The sequence below is a fragment of the Patella vulgata genome, chromosome 3 (genome assembly GCF_932274485.2).
Source record: "Patella vulgata chromosome 3, xgPatVulg1.2, whole genome shotgun sequence".
NCBI lineage: Eukaryota > Metazoa > Mollusca > Gastropoda > Patellidae > Patella > Patella vulgata.
Window position 1 is genome coordinate 52,163,493 of NC_065881.2, and position 9,994 is coordinate 52,173,486.

The 9,994-nt window shown below is 34.7% G+C and overlaps 1 long non-coding RNA gene across 1 annotated transcript; it reads right to left on the reverse strand.

Moving 5' to 3' along the window:
• Window positions 1–4,629: 4,629 nt before the first annotated feature.
• LOC126816034 (uncharacterized) lies at window positions 4,630–8,885 on the reverse strand. Its single transcript, XR_007678186.2, has 5 exons — window positions 8,752–8,885; window positions 7,475–7,621; window positions 7,033–7,116; window positions 6,423–6,548; window positions 4,630–5,495 (listed from the first exon to the last, which is right to left on the reverse strand). It is a non-coding gene; the product is annotated as an uncharacterized LOC126816034 (long non-coding RNA).
• Between the last annotated feature and the right edge of the window lie 1,109 nt (window positions 8,886–9,994).

Genomic DNA, 9,994 nt, shown 5'->3' on the forward strand with positions numbered 1-9,994 from the left:
AGTTCATCACTGTAAAATCCTATGAAAATTCACTAAGCCTAAACACAGAAAACACAAATTGTCTTTTTTTAAATCTTCAAGTGTCCTAATTTCAAAACACTATAACACATCACTTCAAATTTTTAAAGTTCAGTTTCACTTTAAATTCGGTCTCAGGAAATGTCAATTTGGTAAACTAGTAAACCATTTCTTCTTCTTGGATGTGTATTGGTCTGTTTCAGCTACCATACATGTAGTATCAAGTTGAAACTTTCTTTTTTTCTTCTAAGTATGATTGGTTCGTACAATTTTATCCGTCAATCAAACATGTCATTGCCATCAGACCAAGAACTAACTATTACTATTTTTAAAAAACTTTATTTTGATATTAGTCTAATATTATTAATATATTATTCCGAAAACTTAAAGTAACTCACTCTTAATTAAAATTAAACTTTTATTTAATCATTAATAAACTTTGATGTGTCCCTTTAATTATAAATCTTCAAACTAACTTTGACCTCTTGACCTAACTCGATCAGTAATTTTATAATTGCGTTTTCTGTTTTAGAATTTCCGTTTGTGTTTTAGAATTCCTACACTATTATTTTATAATTCTCAGTCAGTAATGGGACCTTTTTGACCTAATCATTTACAATTTTGTATTTCGTTTTTTATAAACACTAACCATTATTACATAAACATTTCCTATCAGACTGACACTGACACAAGCTGAGCTCACACCTATGACAATACCAGACTACAATTTATCCAAAATAGAACTGTGTCCCAAATAAACGACTGCAGTTTCATTCACCTAGAACACATTCCACATTATATAAACATTCTCTTTATTATTACATTAGCCAGGATGACACACAGATATGGCCACTATCTGAATGACATCCCATTTTATCCTATATATTGTGACTTTCACCCACGTCAAATTTAACACAGTGTTAGAACCTATTGTTTATAATAATCTGACCTAATGTCAAATACACATTCTAATCATCTCATGTCGATAGCTTAAAGCAATTAGCAGTATATATTAAACGTTAATATTACGTTTCTAAGCAAAAATTTAATTACATAAAATTATATACGGACAAAATTTACCGTATAACTCCACTTTTCTAAAAAGTGTCATATTCTTTACTTAACCTCCTATTAAACTCGTATTGATGACTTTGCGATAATCTCACAATTTAACGAGCCTTTAATTTTAGTTTTTCCCAGGAAAACTATAACCAACATCCCTAGATTAACCATATGGGATTTTCAACATAACCTAACTTTTTAATTAAAAGTTAAATTACAACAACTCTAAGGCCTGGACTAAGGGCCTCAAAATTATGTAGTATACGAAACAACAAAAAACACAAATTAACGAATCACAGTAAAAACCACGGCCAACTAGGAAACTAGAGTTAATCACTCACAACTTCATCCTTAGCTCTGCCGTCGTTCTCACTGCGATCCGGAGACAACATTAGTTCCTTATTTTATTCCCTATTCCGTTTCTTTATTATTCCTTAGTTATATCAAAACATTTTTTTTAAAACCTACTCCCTAAACTTTCTCTTTAACTTTAATTTTACTCAAATTTACTACAGGTCATGTTAACCCGATAATATACATACCTAACTCATGATATTATATTGTTTAATAAACCTATCAATCTCAACTTATGAATGATTATATTTTATTCTCTATATAGTTAAATTTTAAATATTTAGTTTCTTATCAGATTTTAACTTTAAATTGATATTATTTGGTCTTTAAACAAATTTAACACATTTAATTTTCCAAACAAAATGTATTTACCCAATTTTTCGAATATCTCCACCAGATTTTTTTTTTCCACCAGAATTTTTCGGTTGCTGGATTGAACAGGTTTTCTTATTAACGTCTTCAAATATGTATTCTTCTTCTAAAGTGACTTCTTACCCCAAAGGTCGAAACTTCGTTACGGCATCAAATCGAATATGTAAGACTATGCAGTGCTATGCAGTCACTGGTTAGATGTGGGAAATATGCCGGGAGAACTCCCCACATCCAACGTGTGATGCATACTCTCTTTTCTTCTAATCTTCTTCCAAATTTTCTGCTTACCCTAAAAGTCGAAACTGTCACGGCAACCAAATAGAATATGTAGCACCATGAGCCTTCTGTCTGACGTGGAGAGCGTCTATGGGAAACCGGTCGCCACATCCTACGTATGACCCATGCATCTTTTCTTACTACATATTTCTGTAGCCTTGTGATCGTCTAGAATTTGTCTCTAGCTGTCTTTACTTCTGCTTCACGTTGTGTATTTACTTCTTCCAGTTTCTTAAGACGTTTGTCTTACCAGGAATAATAATGCATAGTTCGCTTCTACATATTTTATATATATATATAGCTGAATACAGGTATACAAGCATAGCACAAATTACAATACTATATAGCTAAAACCACTTCTCCACCCTATCCAGCCTCTCGGCTGTCTAGGAACTCAGATGTACCCTCGATCTCTGGAATCTAATGCAAGTCTGACTTACAGGGTTCCCCGGTTTCTTTTAAAGGTAAATGAATATCATGCACCATAAAGCGTGATCATGGCCCTGAACTTGTGTAATTAACAAAATGATTGGTTACTTTAAATCAAATGATGCAATTAGAATAATTCCACTCACGTGTAATTCTGGTGGTAAATGAGTGACATATGTTTTCGATAAATAACTCTTTTTTATGTGTCAACTGTCAATTACAGACTAAGTTGATTTAGTGCACATTATATATGTGAATATGTTTGAAATTACTAACTTGCCAAAGATATTAATTAATGAAATATAAAGGCATCTTATTTCAAGAGCAAAAATTCTAGCAATATTATTACAAATCACCCTTTTTAATTCCATATATGGATTTTAAACCTTCAATAAACCATTTAATTTATGGCCGTTGGCGACGGTCGTGGGATCTTGCCGGCACTAGAAACTTCGTCACATTAAAGATTTAGATAAAGAGGTGACCATTCTTGCTATAATAGCTCAAAAATAGATAATGTAAAATGAAAATATTGAAAATTTAATATTAAATCACTTCATTCTGAGCCATGTTATCATTGTTTGTAGTTTTGAGAAGATGTGTGCATTGTGATAACCAGGGCACTTGCATATTCGAGACTTAGCCTCGCTTTCCCATCTAGTTAAAATCTCGAGAATCCGATGCCATCGAGGGTTTATTATGTACTTGTTTTGTTAATAAATTTCTAATTAACAGTTTAAATAATATTTCAGTCCTAAAGAAAGACTTGCAATAATCAGATTTAGCACTTGAATAATGTATGTTTAAGCCTCTCTAAGGAGATTGGCCAATCTCCTACAGACCAACAGGAGAGATGAAGTTGTTTTATGTCGCTCACTGTGAACACTGTCATGTTCCTTTGACAGTTAAGCACATTCTGATTGAGCCCTAGCATCTCAAAGATGTAAGATCGCATTTTTACCGTGGTCAATCATTACATCAATTGTTTGCCCAACCGGGTTTATATGGTAAAGTGTTAGACTTTTCAAAAGAGACAGGTTTTTGTCATAAATTTTAATTTGTATATATATCGTTTCATTTTTGTATTTAATTATTTATATGCAAAGAAGACGTTTTTTATTTTTAATGTTAATTACTGTGATATTGTTTTTATTTATGCATGTAATTTTTTTTGTGTTATATGTTTGGCGCAATATAGCCCGGTTGGAGCCATAAAACAACATTTCATTTCATTTCTTTAGGCCTGAAATGTTATCTAAATTATTAATTAGACATTAATTAACTTCTCCAGACCATAATCAACTCCCAATGGCATCGGATCCTTGAGATTTTAACTAGATTAGAATGACTCTCGATGTCATCGCTAGCCTGCGATATTTACTGTATTAGGATCCGATTTGCTGCTCAACTTTCATACATGAATTAATCATGAAATGAATAATCGAGACTATGTTTTTTTTTTACCGTACCGACTTTAGTAATGATGATCGAGGCTAGGCTGAAATTTCAATCGCTAAATTCTCGGTGCAGAGTGGTTCAATTGGACTGAAATTTTCAGCAAATTCCCTTTACATTGTCTAGTATTTAAAGTAGCTAAGTCTCTAACTCAATATCATCCCAAATCTTCGACATTGAAACACGATTTATTTGTCGGTTTAAATCAACATATCTAACTCACATATCTAACATATCTAACTAACTCTAACTCAATATCATCAAAAATTTTCGACATTAGAAACACAATTTATTTGTCGGCTTAAATCAACATTGATGTTGTGATCTTACCGGGAAAAGATGGCCTTCTGATATCCAATATTTAAGACAAAATAAACATTTTACAATTGGTACACGAATCGTGTACCATAATGCGTTTCAGTGCTATCTGTAATTATAAGCGGCTCGAAAAACGAGGCTAGGCATATTCCATATTCTTATCTGGAGAGCAAGCCCAATAAATAATATTGGCGTAGACTGGAATAACCAGACGCTAGAGATTGAAATTCGATGGAGAATACTGGCGTATTTCGCCGAACCTAACTGATTAAAAATTACAGTAAAAACAGAAACGTTTGAATTTAAATCAATTTATATACATTCATATTACATTATTGTATGCATTGCGACCCATTTGTGTCAATTTCTCGGTCCCAAATATTTGACTTAGCTCCTTTAACTATTATAGTGAGAACTGCTTGCAGCTCTTTATCTAATCTCCCATAATGTTCTTTAATATAATTAATATAATAAATAAAAGCTTCATCAAATATACTCTTAAAATATCCATTTTCTCATAGTTATTTATTACTGGAAGTGAACGTAAAACCCCCCTTATACATTGAAAAGTGAAGGGTAGTTCACCGTGGCGGGAGCCAGTTGCCCAATGAATGTTAAGATCACGCATTCGGACCGAGAGTAGAAACAGTCGGCCAATGTTAAGTTCACATATCCAGCCCAGAATCAACTAGAGTTAAAGAACAATAACCATTGCCCACAAAGTTTACAGATTTTAAGACATAAATATTTGAAGTCACTATACTACTACTGTCACCATCACATCGATTACAAATGGTATACAACGATCAACATTTGCGACTTAATACTTATAGTCACTGGTACACGTACGCAGGTACACGTACACACGTACACACGCATATTATTACAAGATGCAGCATTCAAGATTACCACCTTCGCATTTTCATCCTGTCGAGGGTTAATATCTGTCAAGTGCACTGACATTCTGTTATTTTAAGTTTATAAAAATATATTTCGTAAACATTCTACTCTTTAAGTTTTCATAGAGATTCTTATCGGCATATTTCCTGTTTCACTTTTTAAAGTAAATGATTTATATATATTAGAAGTGTGATAACACCACTAAACCAACCCATTAAGCCAACAAGGCACGCGAACTGAGCCATGGTTTGGGAATGTTTTGCGGCATTAATAGATCTTCTCAACTTCCCTTGTCTGTAGTAACTTCTGGTCTGAAAATAACAATAATAGAACAGAAATATAACCCGAAATTCCAATTACCATCAATCATAAGTTCCCTGACAACAAAACATACCCCAGCAGCTAATTCGTCCGTGCAGTTATGTACTAAATAATCCATACGAATTTTTAAAAATCTGATTGAATTTAATGCCTCTAAGGTTCTAACAAGAGTTCTTAGCAAAGGGGAATATCTCATGAATTTATTATATAAACAAAGGGGAATAATTCTGGAAATTATTATCTGACATCTGAAATCTTGCAAATCAATCAATAGCATGTTTTACCTAATAGACAACCAATATGAATTTCAGAAAGATGGAATCTTAACCGAAACTGTTATGGTCAGGCCCGTAACTAGGGGGTGCAGAATTCACATTTACAGTTATACTTTATCAAATCATCTGATGAACTTTTATATTGACTATATCATTTCAACCAGGTCTCGGGTGCGCTCCCGGTATAGGCCCAGAAAGTTCTTCGGCATTTTCCAGGGTGGTTTCCCTATGACAGTGGAGCAGGGCAGAGGGGTAGTCAGTGGTGCAGGACAGATGGCCTGGAAAGAGACAGCGTTAAGTCGTTCGGATGTGACGAAAACCCGAGATTCCGTGTAACATTGGCGTGCACGTAACAGAACACTTGACAGTTGAAATTCTATATAGGAGAAGGCCGTAGCACCGCTGTTCGGGCAAAATTTCTCTCATGATACAATGCTTGGCGTATGCCCGTCTTCTGTCGGTGCAGAAAGGTGGGATGTTAAACACCATTTCATTTCAAGATCATATTTTGACTCTGTCACATTATCTAGGATGTTGTCGATTCCCACTTTCAACCAAACTTAATGGCCCATGCAAATAAATCATACTGACATTATCATTCTCAAAAATATAGAGCATAGAAATAAATACAAATGTACTAACCTTACAAGAATAATAAAGTGACAAAAAACCAAAAGGAAAAAAGCAAAATAATGTAGTTAAAATTGCGACACACAAATTATCGCTCGGTTGAATGTTGACCGCTGTTGGTGTTAGATCCTGTACAATCTGAATAAAATAAATAATATTACATTATTACATGCATATGCGTTGCGAGCCAATTGTATCCATTTCTAGGTGCCTAAGAATAGCGATTTGGCTCCTTTAAATATTGGATATCAGAAGTCCATCTTTTGATTTAAATTGACCAATAAGTCGTGTTTGCAATGTCGAAGACTGTGGATGATATTGAGTTAGCTACTTGCCTCCTTTAATTAGGTGTACTATTGCCAACGTGCACCTCGAGGTTTTAAGGTTGCATACGGATGAGTCTCTTGTCAGGTCTTATTTTACGCGGGCGGTTTGTGGTTTAGTGTATTAATCAACTTGAAAAGTTCAGGAACCACCCGCTATCTAAAACCATGGGCTACAGTGTATACCTTTTACTGAAATATTTGTTCGTAGCCCCGTCCCCGTCTTATAAAATTAGCGGATACAAACACCTGAGGCATAAAAGGATAATCATTAGTCATGATCATGTTGTTTTTTCTACCTTGTTTTGAGGAGTTTGCAGGGTGGCACCGTAGCATCGTGTCTTTCCTGTCATTAACTTCTCTTCATCAAACGGATATTGTTCCTGCAGACAAATTATAAAATTAATAGCCTTTTTTTGATGGAATTACAGTTTTACTAAAGTTCTTTCAAGTATACGGATACACAAATGTATAGAAGCGTCGACATTAATTATACGTTCTAAGTCTGTATGATAAAGCCAACGTTTGTTTTGGAAAATGGAAAATGCCACGATTGCTTCACCACAATGATTTTGATTAATTTGGGATAACTTTTGAAATTAATATTTCTGATGGGTAAATTAAACTAGGCTAACTATTTTGAATTCCAGAAAAGAGTCCAGTAACAATCTGCATCATGTTATATACTTTTTTTGTACGTGTAGAAATCGCAGATTGGGTAAATTGGTGTCTGTTACTTACCGGCACTTCCATGAGACCAAGACTTCAGCAATATATCCACGTCAGAGTAAATATAACTGGTTCTCCAATAAATGGACAGCCTTAGATGAATCTTAGTAAAATATTAGTTTTGTTAATCATACACAGAAATTATACATATTCTGTAGCCTGGAATATATACGGACCACACTATTAAAAAAGTTCTGCTAAAATCCAGAAATGACTGAGAAAAAATAGAAATGTTTAATATTCACGGTGTCACGGTTCTATACCTGGAATTTAATACTATATTTGTACTATAAACAAAACGGAACGATCATTCCTTCCTGGAAGAACATGCGAATTATTAAAAAACGCTAAAATAATAAATCTTAGTCCTTGGGCAAATATTCCTTTCAATCAAATACCCGTGAAAAATAATCCGAAAGAAAATATTGAACAAAATTAAAACAGGATACAACTAATTATTATTTTAATGCGGCTGCAGAAAAATATATTTATTGCCATGGGAGATAGTCTATGCTATTGGTACTTTATTAATAAATACTTTTACAAAGGAAATGAAATGAAATGGGGCTTAACATCCTACTGTTCTGCTCGTACTATGCTAATGAAGACGGACATACGCCAAACAATAAGGGGAAAATTTTGCCCGGACAGCGGCGCTACGGCCTACTCTTAGGCCTATATCAAATTCCAGCTGCCAGGGGTTCTTTTACGCCAATGTGTACACGGGACCTCGGTGTTTCGTCGCATCCAAACGACTATTCGTTGTCCCATGTCCGGCCATCCGTCCTGCGACAGTGACAAGGGAGAATCACGCCGCAAAACCCCGACGCACTTTCTCAGTAAACACAGGGATGGAACACGGGACCTCCAGGTTAGCGAGACAAGGTCTTACACACTGAGCCTTTTACATGGGAAAATATTTACCGTATGCAAATGAAATGAAGTTACCATTAACGCCCTACTGTTCTGCTCCGACTAATGAAGACGCGGGATTTCTGTATACAGCACGTGAAGGAATTGTAACTGAGCATAAAATAGTGTTCAATGGTTTTACACAAAATTTATCATACTAATTGACAATCCTCTAAACAGAAATCTGATATATGCAGAGAAGTTTTAAACCGATTTAATCTTTGATCGGTAATCAAAACCACCCACACAAGATAAAATAAAATTTGGCAATGCATCTTCGAGTGCGTTTATCATATAGGTCAAAGTGATGAAAAATCATAATAGTAAATATAAATACAAATCTATAAATAGTTACACCCCTGTACGTGTACACTTACTTATGTCAACTATTTGTGTTCAATAATATATTTCTTTTAGAGATACATTATGGGAAATTGGATAAGGAGCCGACAGTTCTTGCTATAATAGTTATAAACTAGATAATGTAAAGGTAATTTGTTGAAAATTTCAGTCAAATTGGTTCACTATGAACCGAGATATTAGCTTTGCAAAATATTTCCGCCTAGCCTCGTTCATCATAACTAAAGTTAGTACGTTAAAAAGTCTCGATTATCCATTGTTTTGATTCAATTATCAATGATCGTTTGCAGCACATAGGATTCTCATCCAGTCGATATCGAAGGCTAGCCTTGACATCGAGAGTCATAGGCGTACGAGGCGGGGGGCCGGGAGGCCGGGAGGGAACCGCCCCCCCCTCCCCCCAAATATTTTCATGAAAAAAAAATAGAAATCTGAAAAGAGCTCAGAATTGTGTGATCGGTCATTAGGCGAGGAGTTTTTGAAAATGGGGTGGGGGTAGGGGTATGGCCTTGTCAGGGAAGGCTATGGTCTTGTCGTTAATGAATGCTCAGTTTGTCGGGAAGCGTCGCGCTGTCTGTCGGGTTTTGAATATTTTTAATAATGTGGAAGCGAAAAGAAAGCAGTCCAGTCAATGATGAACACGTACGCCATCTGAATAGAACTAGCACGTACACATGGCCTTTCTCAGTTCTTGAGTACTGTGTTCCTGTATACTGGCATCAATACGGAATATATAGATTGTGAATTTGAACTAACGATTTATAATAGGTGTGGGATAATAAAGGCGAAATGAAGTAAATAAATTCATTTATTGCAATTTGTTTTCCCTATCTCCATGTTTTCGGTGTGGGACAACCATTTTCCAATATAGCGGCCATTTTTCGACTTCGAATATACCTTCTAAAATGTCTATGAGATACTCTTCTTGGTCGACAAACAATATAATATAATTGATCACCTTCGGAAATACAGTGTGGCCGAAATCCAATGTGACTAAAATCCAATATGGCACCCATTTTCCATTTAATAAATGACGGTTAATGTGAATATTCCATCAAATGAGTAATATATTCTTTACCGGGTTTACGGGGTCGACAAACACCAATATAATATTACTTTTTCACTTTTAGTGATCCAATGTGTCAGAAAGTCAATTTGCAAGTGTCACAAAAAGGCCATATAATTAGTATAAATCCATTGGATATACCTTGTAATATGTCATTTATGTTTTGTGGGCTGACAAACAAGAATTTAATATAA